Genomic DNA, 14,511 nt, shown 5'->3' with positions numbered 1-14,511 from the left:
TGTAGTGCTTTTAGTGAATACATAGAACCTGCTTTGTAAATTTGCAGAGATTGGATTTTCAAACAAAGAGGGTGTGGTGTGTTGAGCTATCAGAACTGCACCTGGACATGTTGGCTGAGGTGTTTCTTTATTATAACTTCAGGGTAAACAATATTATCTGTTTTGGACTCTTCTATTCTATGATCCCAGATGGCCTTGATCCTTTGAACTGATGTGGCCCAAGAGACAGCAATGTAAGGGCAACCTCAAGATGGCCGACAGCGCAGACCTAGCAGAGGGAGAATCCAAAGATATGAATAGGGCTAACTACAATACATGAGAGAGCTGCTCATCTAGCAGAGGGAGAATCCAAAGAGAACAGGATAAGGATTCTCCATGCTAGGAAGCAAAGTATATACTGTAGTAGCGTGAGAGGAATGCAGGATAACTGTACAGTACACCAGCCACAAGTCCAAGCGAATATCACAAGGTACAAGGAAACATGTGATAATGAAGTGGAGGGTAAATGCACAGGAGTTGTGCCAGCAACTTGGGGGAGTAAGGGCGAAGGGTAGCGAAGTGGGGAAAGAGGATAGAGGTAACCCGGACGAGCCCCGAAGAGTATAGATGAGTCCGAGCGAGTCCGAGTGAGTCCAAAGCGAGTCCAAAGTGCGGGAAGACTCCGGAGTCACCGGACACAGCTCAGATGCGAAAGGAGTGGGCGGAAAGGAAGTGGAAAGGAAAGGGACTGAAAGGGAACAAAGGGGAACAAAGGGAGTGTAGGTAAGAGTCCATGGGATGAAGTAAAGGAGAGAAAATAGGAGTGTCCCCTTACAGGTTACCTCTGTCCTCTTTTCCCACTTCATTACTTTTCGCCCTTACTTCCCCAGGTCGCTGGCACAACTCCTGTGCATTTACCCTCCACTTCATTATCACATGTTTCCTTGTACCTTGTGATATTCGTCTGGACTTGTGGCTGGTGTACTGTACAGTTATCCTGCATTCCTCTCACACTACTACAGTATATACTTTGCTTCCTAGCATGGAGAATCCTTATCCTGTTCTCTTTGGATTCTCCCTCTGCTAGGTGAGCAGCCCTCTCATGTACTGTAGTTAGTCTTATTCATCTCTTTGGATTCTCCCTCTGCTAGGCTTGCGCTGTGTGGCCACCTTGAGGTTGCCCTTACAGCAGAACAGGATCTCCCATCCTGGCACCAGAGTCCTACGGAAAACGTCCTGTGCCACTCCGGACTCATTCCCGACGTCTCTCCGGTTTTGCGGACATTCCGGACACTCTCCTGCTACTCCCACCCACCTCTGAGGACCCAAGGAACTCCATCCCTCGCTCCCCTGACGACTCCAAAATGCCGGGTGCCTCCAGCCAGATCCCGCCATCCGAGCCAGTCGCTTCAGGACCGGACTCCGACTCATTGAAACTTAACATATTCCTCGTACAACTCAAACTCTACTTCAACGCCACCCCCGCACTCGCCTCCGACGAGGATAAGGTGATGTTTGCCTGCTTGTACCTCAAGGGAAACACATTCGCCTACTTTCAGCCTTGTTAGGGCAACACTAGTCAAAGACTAACGTGGCTCCTACAAGAATACTAAAACCAAGAGGATAGACGAAGTAGCTTAGTTGACTTAGTTCTCACTATTACTAGTGGAAATCCCAAGAGAACGAGCTAGCGTTCTAGGGCCTGTTATTGGTGCTTAAATACTAAGATACATGCGTAACCCTCATGTACTACTACATGCCTACTGCAGCCGTCTTTCCATGGAACGCGCACCGATTCCATGAGGGTGCTTGGTAATGTACTGCGGACATGTGTTGTGCGTGAGGATCTTACTAAGGTACCGTAATGTGAATTAGTAATAGGCGCGTCCTGCGCGTTTAGATAAGATATCGAGAAAGATAATATTCGGAACAGACCGGACCATAACATCACCCCCCCTCTAGGATTCGTCAATTCCACTTGACGAAACCGCTATCTCTTGATGTCCCACATCTCCTTTGACGACATCATTCCTCGGCTCCCCATTTGGGATCGTTTCTCCCCCGCTGAGCAAGCCGGCCTGATTGCCATGCTTGTCTTCGTGGCTGTCGGGTGTGTCGGGTGGATCAGCGCTCCCCTCGGGTTCGTCGATCTTGGTCGTTTTACTGATGGTCGGGGTAGTGAATACGTATTTTGGTTTCCAGATCAGTTCCTCAAATACCGCGGCCGCAATTCGACGTGGAGCTGCAGAGTGTCGGGCGTGGAAGGCCCGAGTTTGCTCGGGTGCGTTCTCAAGGTTCTTCTCGGGTTCCCATGTGTTATGCTCATCGGTATACCCTTTCCACTTGACCAAATATTCTAGCCGTCCTCGTCTGAGTCGGCTGTCTAGAATATTTTCGACTTCGTACTCATTCTCGCCCTGGATCCGTACCGGTGGGGGTGGTGGTGTTTTTTGCCCTGGTATCGTTGGCATGTTGGCCTTTTCCGTTCGGTGGGTGGAGATCGTGGGGTGAATAGATAATGTTTTTGGAATTTTAAGGGTTATTGCGTTTTTTGTGGGTACCGCAACCACTTCGTACGGCCCGATTTTCTTTTGTTCCAATTTTCGCGAAGGTCGAGACGTGTTTAAGTTATCGGTGAAGATGAAAGCTTTATCCCCCACTTTGTACTCCGGCATCTCCCCTACTCGTCGGTCTGCGTACTTCTTCATCTCCTCTCCTGCTTTTACCAAGGCTGACCGTGCTTCTTCCCAGCTCTGGGCCATTTGTTTGGCAAAGTCATTGGCGGCTTCCACTTTTGACTCTCTCCGTGGTTCAATCCCCATTCGTGGATGGCGTCCATAATTTAAGAAGAAAGGGCTCTGCCTGGAGCTCGTTTGAGTTTTATTGTTTAGGGAGAATTCACATATTGCCAGCCATTCCGCCCAGTCGTCTTGTCTATGGTTGATGAACATTCGTAGGTAAGTCTCGATTTCTCGATTTACTCGTTCCGTTTGTCCATCGGTCTGTGGGTGGAAGGCTGTGGACAGTCGTGTCTGAATTCCCAATAATTTATTCAGTTCCTGCATCATTTGTGATGCAAATTGGGGTCCTCGGTCTGATATGATAGTGGTGGGTAGACCAAAGTCCTTCCAGACATGGTCCCGATATAATTTAGCTAGACCTAATGATGACAGTTCTTCGGTGGTTGGTACTAGACGGACCATTTTGGTGAAGCGATCCACTACTACCAGGATTGCGTCGTAACCCTGTGACCTCGGCAGTTTGGTAATGAAGTCTGCTGAGATATCCGTCCATGGTTCTGACGGGATGGGGTTGGGTTGAAGCTTTCCCTGCGGTTGTCGTGAGTAGGCTTTGCTTCGTTGACACTGGTCGCATCCCTTGACATACTCCGCTATGAACCTGTTCATTCCTGGCCACCAGTAGTTGCGTGAGACCAGCTCAATTGTCTTCCATCTTCCTGGGTGACCTGCCACCGTTGAATCATGGTGCAGTTTTACGATCTCCCTTCGGACCTCCGTGTCTTTGGGTACGTATACCTTCCCATGATATAGCACCAGGTCTTGCTCTTCTGACCACTCCGCCTCTCTCAGCACCTTCGTTGGGGATCTCTTCAGCTCCGTTACTGCTTTTACCACCGACTCATCGTAATTTTTCGATTTTCTGATTTTCGACAAGATGGTAGATTCCAGTCCTTCGATCAAGACGTGGCCCTGTTGCATGGCTTTGATTCGAAAGTATTCTGGTTTCAGTAGGACCATCGTGTTGTCCTCTTCCCCCCTATCAAGGTCTGGTCGTCTCGACAAGACATCTGCTTTCATATTCGACGCTCCTGGCTTGTGTTTTAATAAGAAGTTAAACCGTGATAAATACAGTGCCCATCGCGCCTGGCGTCTGTTGAGTTTTTTGGTGGTCATGAAATATTCCAAGTTTTTGTGATCCGTCCATATTGTGAATTGTCGACTATTTCCCTCTAGGTAATGTCACCATGCCTCCAGGGCCCGAATTATAGCCAGCATCTCTTTGTCGTGGATGTCGTAGTTTCGTTCTGTTTCCGTGAACCCTTTAGACAGGAAGGCGCATGGTCTCCACTTGTTGTCGTCACATAGCATTGAGAGTACCGCTCCTGATGCGTAGTTCGACGAGTCTGCTTCGATCTTCATTTCCTTGTCTGTATCCGGTAGTACCAGGATTGGTTCCTCGGTAAACAGCTTCTTAAGCTTTTCAAAAGCTTCTTGTCTCCTTTCGTTCCATACAAACTCCTCATCTTTTTTGGTGAGCTCGTGCAACGGTTTAGCGACGGTGGCGAAGTCCTTTATGAATCGTCGGTAATAGTTGCTGAATCCTAAGAACTGTTGCACTTGTTGCACGTTCTTCGGAACCGGCCAGTTTTTCACTGCTTCTATTTTCGCCTCTTCCATCTGCACCTTTCCGTCCTTCACTACTACTCCTAGAAACTCGACTTTGTCTACTTCGAATGCACATTTTTCTGGTTTTATATATAAATCGTTGTCTTCAAGAATCTTCAGAGCCCGTCGTACTACTTCTCGGTGTTTTTGTACATCATTGTCCGTAAAGATAAGTAAATCGTCTAAATAGATAACTACAAGGCCTTCGTCAATCAGTTCTTTGAAAAGTTCGTTCATCATGGTTTGGAACGTGGAAGGGGAATTGCTAAGTCCGAAGTGCATGACCATTGGTTCGAACGCCCCTTGTGGCGTTTGGAACGCTGCCTTCCACTGGTCTCCTTCTTTTATTCGTACATTGTTATACCCCCATCGGAGGTCCATTTTGGTAAATAAGCGAGCCTTAGATACTTTGTCTACTAGTTGCGAAATCAGAGGTAATGGATATGCATTTTTCACGGTGTATCTGTTTAGGTATCGGTAGTCCTGTACCAATCGTTTTTTTCCATCCTTTTTTTGCACGAAGAATACTGGTGAGGTTTGTGGGGATTTGGAGGGTCTAATGTACCCCTTTTTTAGGTTGCCGTCGAGAAAGTCGTTGAGTTCTTGTTGCTCGATTGGCGACAGTGGATACACCTTTGAGGCCTTTGGTACAAAGTCTGGTGTGAGTTCGATTGCGTGGTCCCATGGTCTCGTCGCTGGCATCCTTTCTGAGTCCCGTTTTCGAAATACTTTCATGAAATCATGGTAGTAATTCGGTACCATTTCTTCTTCGGTTTTTTCCTTTTTGCTTTCTATTTTCTCTCGATCGTGCTCAATGACATAGTTGTACTTTCCTACTGCTTTCAGGTGCATTTCCTCCTCCTTGTCTGCCGTTTCCACCTGCATGTGTTTTTTCCACATTCGGTTAATGTACATCCGGGCTACCGACTCGTGATATTGGTTGGTTAAGTCGTCCAAGTCTCGTAAGTAACCGCTTCTCAGCCTATTCCACTGTCTTACTCCTGCTACTGAAATGTTCCTCGGTTCCATTTTCCGCACTTCCTTCACCTCTTCCTCGTCTTCCTCAGTTTCTACTTCCCCTGGGTACGGTTCGTCCTGTAAGTCTTCTGCCTCCTTGTTCATCCTTCTCTTGCACTCCCTTGGGCATCTGGTCATTACCACCTCTCCTGTTTTCCAGTTTACTTCTGGGTTGTGTCGTCTGAGCCAGGTGAGACCGATGATGACGTCTACGTTTCCTAGGTTGGTTACGTAGAACGTGGCCCATTCTGCGTGTCCTTTGAAACCCATTCTTAGTTCTACCTTTTCTTCTACCCTTCCCGCGTTGTTGGGGGTGCCGTCTGCGTTCCTTATGATTGCGGGTCTAGTCAGTTTCTTGGTTTTCAGCCCGTGCTTTCTGACGTATTCGCGATCAATGAACGAGTCTGAGGCGCCACAGTCCAACATTGATTTGGGGTCGAGAGTTTTAAGGGTGTCTAGAGAAGTAATGGTGATCTTTATGGGGACGTAGTTTTTCTCATTGCCTGTCCGGTACAAGTACCCTTCCTTGGATTTGCTTTGCGTCTTAGTTTCCGTCTCGTTGTTTTTAGTAGTCGAATCTTCATTATAAATAGCTACTGGTACATCGGATTCTACTAGTGACGAGTCCGGCTCCTGGGTGAGTACGGAAAAAGAATTCTTGGAGCTCAGGTCGACGCTTCCTGAGTTCCTTCGGAAAAACCCTGACGGGTCAACTCCTCCCGCCAGTATTGCAACTGCTCATCGTAATTCATGGCCCTAATGTCCAATCTTCTTTGACAATTTCGGGCGATATGTCCCAGTCCTCCGCACTTAAAGCACTTGACCGGGGTCCTCTGCGTTCTGTCTATGTCCATCGCGTTTGGATCCCTTGGACGTGATTGCTGGTTCTGTTGTGGGGTCGGTTGCTGCTGCCCTTGTCCCCTCCCTTGCCATTGGCCTTGCTTTTGGCCTTGCTGCTTCTGCTGGGACTGTCCCTGTTGTCGTCCCTGTCCATGCCCCTTGGCATAGGACTGCGCTTCGCGCCACTGCCTGTCAAACCGGATTGCCTCTTCGCTCCATGCCTGGTAGTCTGCGGGGAGCGGGTGGAGGCTGTAAAGCCGGTTCAACAGTCCGGGGTTCATTCCTCGTTTGAATAGTTCCACCAGTGCTACGTCGTTGTAGCCGGTGTCCGCTCGTAGCGCTTCGAACTTCATTACGTACTCTTCGGCTGGTTCGTTGCCCTGCCTGAGGGCGGATAGAGTGGAGATAGCCGTTTCCCTGGGGTTTGGGTCTCCAAACATTCTTTCCAGTTCGTCCGAGAACCTTCGGAAGTCAGAGACCACGGGATCGTATCCTCCCTGGTCCCGCCAGTTGAGTGCTCGGTTGATGACTTCGTTTTTCCAGTTATCGACTTTCCGTCCCTGGATGAATGAGAGGGCGTATAAGACTTTGGTGTTTTCGTTGGTGAACTGCCACTGATTAACCGCGATGTACATCCGGATGCTTCTGAGGAACGAACGGCATTTGGCACGTTCGCCGTCGAATATCTCGGGTTTGGCCAGCTTAGGGCCTACTGGTCGTGCGGGTTCGGCAGGTTGGGGAATCGGGGCAGGAGCGGGAACGGGAGCTGGTGCTGGGGCTGTTGGTGGCGGACGGGTTCGTACGTATTGGGCTAGTTGTTCGTATCGAGCTTCCATCTGAGCCAGCCGGTCCATCATCATCATCATCATTTCTTGTGTTGATGGTTGTGGAGGTGGTGCGGGTTGGTCTGAAGGGCCGGGCATGTTCTGGTCTCCGATGTTCTCGAAGCTCGATCCGCTGGAGTGGGACATGGTGGGGTTGTTGGTAAGGTACCCTGTCAATTGACGTTGAACTTCAAACTAGTGCACGCCGGCACCTGAGCGGACAACGTAAATGAGGAAGGAGTTCTTCGGCTTGGCTAAATGCGAAGCTTCACACCGTCTTGCTGAACCGACGAGGTAGAGCCTTCTTTCTTACTCAGCACCTCGCGCGCTGACCCCTCTCCGAGGATTAGTGATCAGTCGGCGCCTTTAGATTCACTCGGAGGGTCGTCTCGACGTTACCCCGCTGGAGTATTGAATCTGCGGTTCGAATTGGGTGGGAAACTATAAGGGTGTGAAACAAACAATCAAAGCCTAACGGGCTTATCGGCGGAAATTGGAAAGAAGTTATGCGGTAGAGAAAATGAGAAATATGAGACGTATCCTGTCTTGATGTCGGGTGGTCGATCTTCGCAGTTAGACGCTGCAGAGTAGGATGGATGAGAATGTAGAGCGTAGGAGGGACGTTGAAGGGATAGCTCGTTCTTCTGTTAGGGCAACACTAGTCAAAGACTAACGTGGCTCCTACAAGAATACTAAAACCAAGAGGATAGACGAAGTAGCTTAGTTGACTTAGTTCTCACTATTACTAGTGGAAATCCCAAGAGAACGAGCTAGCGTTCTAGGGCCTGTTATTGGTGCTTAAATACTAAGATACATGCGTAACCCTCATGTACTACTACATGCCTACTGCAGCCGTCTTTCCATGGAACGCGCACCGATTCCATGAGGGTGCTTGGTAATGTACTGCGGACATGTGTTGTGCGTGAGGATCTTACTAAGGTACCGTAATGTGAATTAGTAATAGGCGCGTCCTGCGCGTTTAGATAAGATATCGAGAAAGATAATATTCGGAACAGACCGGACCATAACAAGCCTGAGCTGATCGATGACGCTGCAGACCCCGAATGGCTCCATACAGTAGCTACTTGACCTTCATTCAAGTTCTCCAAGAGAATTTTGGTGCATTTGACGCTACCGCAGAGGCCGAGGCGGCATTGGATCAACTCAAGATGGGGGACAGGCAGCGCATAAGTAAGTACAATGTGTTGTTCCAGCAGCACTCTGTGTTGGTGTCCTGGGGCCCCGCGGCTCTCCAGCACAATTTACTACCAGGGTCTCCCGGACAGAATCAAGGACACTCTCCTGAACCACTTGAAGCCAGGCTCGCTCGCACGGCTCCGCTCCCTTGCACAGGCCATCAACCAGCATCACTGGGAATGGGAGGCCGAGCGTACGCACAACACCCATGCTTCCGAGAAATCCGCGCCTGTGAAATCCTCTTCCGCGTCCACCCCATCCTCTAAGTCCTCCACTCCTTCATCCTCAAAATCTTCGTCCTCGACTTCCCGCACACCTGCGACCTCCAAAGACTCCACCCACCTCGGCGCCAACGGCAAACTCACTCCTGAGGAACGTCAACGACGTTTCAACAACGAGCTTTGTTTTTGGCTCTGCGGCGGCGCGGGGCACAAGGCAAACAAATGTCTGAAGAGTCAGAAGAAGGCCAAGGGCCGCGCCGCGGTCACCGAACCTGCGGAAGACGCAGAGTCCACCGCACACATCTCTGATGCCAAATTGAAAAACTAACTGGCGCCTCTGATGTAAGGGGACACTCCTATTTTCTCTCCTTTCCTTCATCCCATGGACTCTTACCTATATTCCCTTCATTCCCCTTCGTTCCTTTTCGCTCCCTTTCCTTTCCACTTCCTTTCCACCCACTCCTTTCGCATCCGAGCCACGTCCGGTGACTCCGGAGTCTTCCCGCACTTCGGACACTTTGGACTCGCTCAGACTCGTTTCGGACACTTTGGACTCGCTCGGACTCGTCTATACTCTTCGGGGCTCGTCCGGGTTACCTCTATCCTCTTTCCCCACTTCGCTACCCTTCGCCCTTACTCCCCCAAGTCGCTGGCACAACTCCTGTGCATTTACCCTCCACTTCATTATCACATGTTTCCTTGTACCTTGTGATATTCGCTTGGACTTGTGGCTGGTGTACTGTACAGTTATCCTGCATTCCTCTCACGCTACTACAGTATATACTTTGCTTCCTAGCATGGAGAATCCTTATCCTGTTCTCTTTGGATTCTCCCTCTGCTAGGTGAGCAGCCCTCTCATGTATTGTAGTTAGTCTTATTTATTATCTTTGGATTCTCCCTCTGCTAGGCCTGCGCTGTCGGCCATCTTGAGGTTGCCCTTACATCTGAGTCTCCGGCTCGTGTAGGTTGCCCTTCTGTTCTATGGCTGGCAGTTTGTAGATTAAACGGTTCCGCGCTTTCCTCGCCCTCCGCATTACATTTACTACTTACTTCTAATTCGCTCTCAGACTCCCTCGCTCGTTTTCATGCTCTCGTTGATTCTGGTTCGACCCATTGTTTCGTAGATACTATGTTCTCTCATTCACATGGACTCATTACTTACCCTATAGCTCCTATTAAACTACTGCTCTTTGATAGTACCTCTAACAACTTCATTACTGAAGCTATAGATATCCATCTCCGGTTCCCGTCTGGTGACAATATGACTGTCACTTGTCTTGTGACTCCTCTGGATTCGTCCTGTTCTGTGGTTCTTGGATATGACTGGCTCTCCCACTACAATCCGTTGATTGACTGGGCTCAGAGCAGCATCACTTTCCATTCCCCAATTCTCAACTTCTAGTATAAGCACTTGTGCGCCGCCTGTGGTGCGCGCTACCTCTTGCATTGAAGCACCTCCTTCGACTCCTTCGACACCCTCGGCTCCGACTTCATCCTCTCCGCCAAACATCTCACTGGTCAATGCAGCCGCATTCCGCGCTGCATCCTGACTTGCGGGATCCATGGTTTTCCAGATTATGATACACCCCAAGACCTGTTAAAATCAGGGGCAAGAAAAGATGGCCAGACTAGGGTTTGAACCAAGGACCTCCTGGATGCTTTCCAGACGCTCTAACCATCTGAGCTATCTGGCCTTGTTCAATGACTGCACAACCAACAATTATGTATTCCCCATCACATGACCACCCAACCATTTATTCATTACTGGCCGGGCAATGCCCCTTTCCAGTCCATTCAAATGGTGATCATGTGCCGGATTACATCATTCCAACAAGACCACCTCCGCCAGAGCCGCTAGCATGGCCGACCCCAACCCATCCGTGGTCCCCAAAGAATACCACGAATTCTCGGACATGTTTAGTAAAGGCAAGGCTGACACACTAGCTGAACACCGACCCTATGATCTCAAGATTGAACTTGAAGACAGCGCTGCACCTCTGGTCGGCGCCATGTACTCGCTTTCGCAATCAGAGCAGCAGACCTTAAAGGAGTTTATCGACAAACACCTTGGACTTGGATTTATACGATCCAGCAAGTCGCCCCACAGCGCACCCGTTCTTTTTGTCAAGAAGAAAGACGGTTCCCTTCGGCTTTGCGTCGATTACTGCGGTCTCAATCACATCTTGAAGAAAGGCCACTACCCCTTGCCCCTCATCTCGGATCTCCTCGACACTCCACGCAAAGCATCGGTATATACAAAGATCGACCTCCGGCACGCGTACCATCTGGTGCGCATCACCGAGGGAGACGAATGGAAAACCACGTTCCGGACCCACTACGGCTCCTTCGAGTGGTTGGTTGTACCCTTCGGGTTGACTAACACTCCCTCTGCGTTCCAGCAGTTCATGAACGACATTTTTGCAGATCTCCTTGACGTCTATGTTATCATTTACCTGGATGATATACTAATCTACTCTGATAACATGGCAGATCACAAGAAACACGTCAAGGAGGTTCTCCATCGGCTCCGCCAACACAAACTCTATGCGTGCGCCGACAAATGAGAGTTCCATGTGGACACCGTGGAATACCTTGGCTACATTCTCTCCCCTCAAGGTCTTACCATGGACAACTCGAAAGTCAAGACAATCCAAGACTGGCCGGAACCGTAGAAGATTTGTGACATACAATTCTTCCTCGGCTTCGCCAACTTCTACCACCACTTCATCTGGAATTACTCAGATATTGTGGTCCCTTTGACCCGTTGCACGTGCAAAGGACTGCCCTGGAATTGGGATCAGGCAGCGCGCAACTCCTTTGACACTCTCAAACGAGTGTTCACCTTGGCCCCCATGCTTACGCATTGGGTACCAGATGCGCCGCTCGTCGTGGAGACGGACGCCTCGGATTATGCGCTAGGCGCAATTCTGTCCATCTACATGTCTGACAGTGAAATCCACCCTGTCGTGTTCCACTCACGCACTTTCAGCTCTATGGAACTGAACTACGACATTCACAATAAAGAACTCCTCGCCATTTTCGAAGCATTCCGTGTCTGGCGCCATTACCTGGAAGGGTCTGGTAACCCAATTGACATGGTTACTGACCATAAGAACCTAGAATACTTCTCGACCACCAAGATTCTGACCTGCCGCCAAGCACGGTGGTCCGAGTACCTCTCACAATTTAACCTCCTCATCCGCTTCCGTCCTGGAAGGCTCGGCTCCAAGCCTGACGCCCTCACGAGATGTTGGAATGTCTACCTTAGGGAGGGAGGTGATGACTATGCTACGGTCAACCCTCAAAATTTTAAGCCTATCTTCTCAAACGAACAACTGACCGCATCTATCCGCGCGACTTACCTCTCGGGACCCGTGCTCCGCAGCTCCATTATTATGGACACAGAGAAGTTACACAAAGATATTATTGATGCTTACCTGTCAGATCCAGTTACCAAGGCCCAACTTGAAAATCTTGAACCACGGTGGTCGCCTCCAAAGATAATCTACTTCGCCTTGACGGCCGCGTCTACGTCCCCGACCACGGAGATCTTCGCCTCCACGTACTCTGTTTCAAACATGACCATATTCTTGCTGGACATTACAGCCAGAACAAGACCATCAAACTCGTGCGCCGCGAATATACGTGGCCAAAGCTCCGAGAATTCGTTCAACACTACTGCAGTAAAGTAGATTGGCCTGCAACCTTTGCCTTATGTGATGGTTGTAAAGACTATTTGAGTAGTTATAAGTAACTTGTTGAATGGGTATATATAAAAAACGGAAAAGAGTATGACCAGCGTGTAATGGTAATGAAGGTAAATCGGTACTGGTTTGTATACTAAAGGTCTGCGGGGTTGGGAGATTTCCAAGTAATAGCGCGGCGTCTACCATGGCCATCAAAATAGTATGTAGGGTCTAAGTATCCATCATCCAGGAGTTGGCGCACATCGTCCTCCATGAAGCAGGTGAGCCGTCACAAGTGACGAACTGTTGAAGTGATGTGCACACTTGTTGTACAAATGTATAACAAAGTTGCGCTATACTAAGCGCCCGGTTCCCACGCATTGGGGACCACCCATAGACACTGCCAACACCCATTGGGACAACCCAGGTCATCATGGGATGACTGGTGTTGACAGTATTGCTAAAAGTGCGCAAGCACTGTTTAGCAATCTGTACATACTTTACAAGCGCACGACTCCCACGGTCAATGCATCGTTCCCACGTTCAGCGCCCCATTAGTAGGTCTGTTGACCTCTATTGTGACCGCCGGAACAGGCACCGGAACGCCTCGGGAAGCAAAAGCAGCAAAAATGAAACATGGAGCCATCATTAGAATGATGTCTGGCATGTTCCCAAGCTGCTCCGGAGCTAATCAAATTCGGACGCGATTTAGTGGACAGCTATATTCACGCCTCGCGCAGAACAGTACCCGTGGGAACCTGGGATGGTCATTTTCCATACATGTCTAGAGTAATAGACACAAAGAGTCAATAGAGCGCAAATCATTACATATTATTGATTGATTGCATCAACATCATTAGTGATTGTTACCAAGGCAATTAGAGTGTATTAGGACGCTTGTACAAGCTTCTGATCAAACTATAATAGCCTATAGTTTAACACCTCTCCCTTAATCCCAACCTCAACCTCGCCTCAGCCCGCGCAAGGACCTTCGTAACCAACCTCGACGAGCTCCATCAAGAGCTGCGTACCGTGATGACTGAGGCACAAGCCCATTATCAAGGACCAGCTGACCGTTGCCGCGCACCCACGCTGGATTTCAAGGTTGGCAAAAAGGTCTTTGTGAAGGCCAAATTCTTCCGTACCATGCGCCCCTCGCACAATGCGCCCCTCGCACAAACTTGCGGAGAAATTCCTCAGTCCATTCGAAATCATTCACCAAGCAGAACCCTCTTTGTTCACTATCCATCTCCTGGAAAATCTCTGCGGGGTCCACCCCGTATTCCACATCTCTATGCTCGAATCCAAGAGACCCAACACAGCCCCAAATCGTGTACAATCCCCTCCTCCACCCATTGAAGTCGATGGTAACAACGAATTCGAAATAGCTGAAATTGTAGACTCCAAAGTCGACCGTTGATGGAAAGTAAAACTCCAATACTACGTTTGATGGCTCGGCTACGAGCACACTGATGAAGAATTCTTGTGGCTCTCCGTAGACGAACTCGGGAATGCGCAAGAACTTGTCGCAGAGTTCCACCTGCGCCATCCTGACAAGCCCGAACCCGCGTAGCGGCCCTTCATCTATTTTCTCTATTTCTTTTCCGCGTTACCGCGCACCTTACTTATCACTCCTTTTCCCCCATGCACACCGCACTTGTATGAACTGTAGATTACTTCCGCTGCACATCCTGTTAAACTTTAGGCTATTATAGTTTGATCAGAAGCTTGTAGAAGCGTCCTAATGCACTCTAATTGCCTTGGTAACAATCACTAATGATGTGTTGATGCAATCAATCAATAATATGTAATGATTTGCGCTCTATTGACTCTTTGTGTCTATTACTCTAGACATGTATGGAAAATGACCATCCCAGGTTCCCACGGGTACTGTTCTGCGCGAGGCGTGAATATAGGTGTCCACTAAATCGCGTCCGAATTTGATTAGCTCCGGAGCAGCTTGGGAACATGCCAGACATCATTCTAATGATGGCTCCATGTTTCATTTTCGCTCCTTTTGCTTCCCTGCTGAGACCGAGGCGTTCCGGTGCCTGTTCCGGCCGTCACAATAGAGGTCAACAGACCTACTAATGGGGCGCTGAACGTGGGAACGTTGCATTGACCGTGGGAGTCGTGCGCTTGTAATGTATGTACAGATTGCTAAACAGTGCTTGCGCACTTTTAGCAATGCTGTCAACACCAGTCATCCCATGATGACCTGGGTCGTTCCCATGGGTGTTGGCAGTGTCTATGGGTGGTCCCCAATGCGTGGGAACCGGGCGCTTGGTATAGCGCAACTTTGTTATACATTTGTACAACAAGTGTGCACATCACTTCAACA

The 14,511-nt window shown here is 49.3% G+C and overlaps 1 non-coding gene across 1 annotated transcript; it reads right to left on the bottom strand.

The window, feature by feature from the left end:
- Nucleotides 1-10,104: 10,104 nt before the first annotated feature.
- On the bottom strand, nucleotides 10,105-10,178 carry PC9H_009609. Its single transcript has one exon. It is a non-coding gene; the product is annotated as a tRNA-Ala (tRNA).
- Between the last annotated feature and the right edge of the window lie 4,333 nt (nucleotides 10,179-14,511).

This window comes from Pleurotus ostreatus, assembly GCF_014466165.1.
Source record: "Pleurotus ostreatus strain PC9 chromosome Unknown scaffold_7, whole genome shotgun sequence".
In the NCBI taxonomy this organism is placed as follows: Eukaryota; Fungi; Basidiomycota; class Agaricomycetes; order Agaricales; family Pleurotaceae; genus Pleurotus; species Pleurotus ostreatus.
This window is presented reverse-complemented; position numbering and strand designations above follow the sequence as displayed.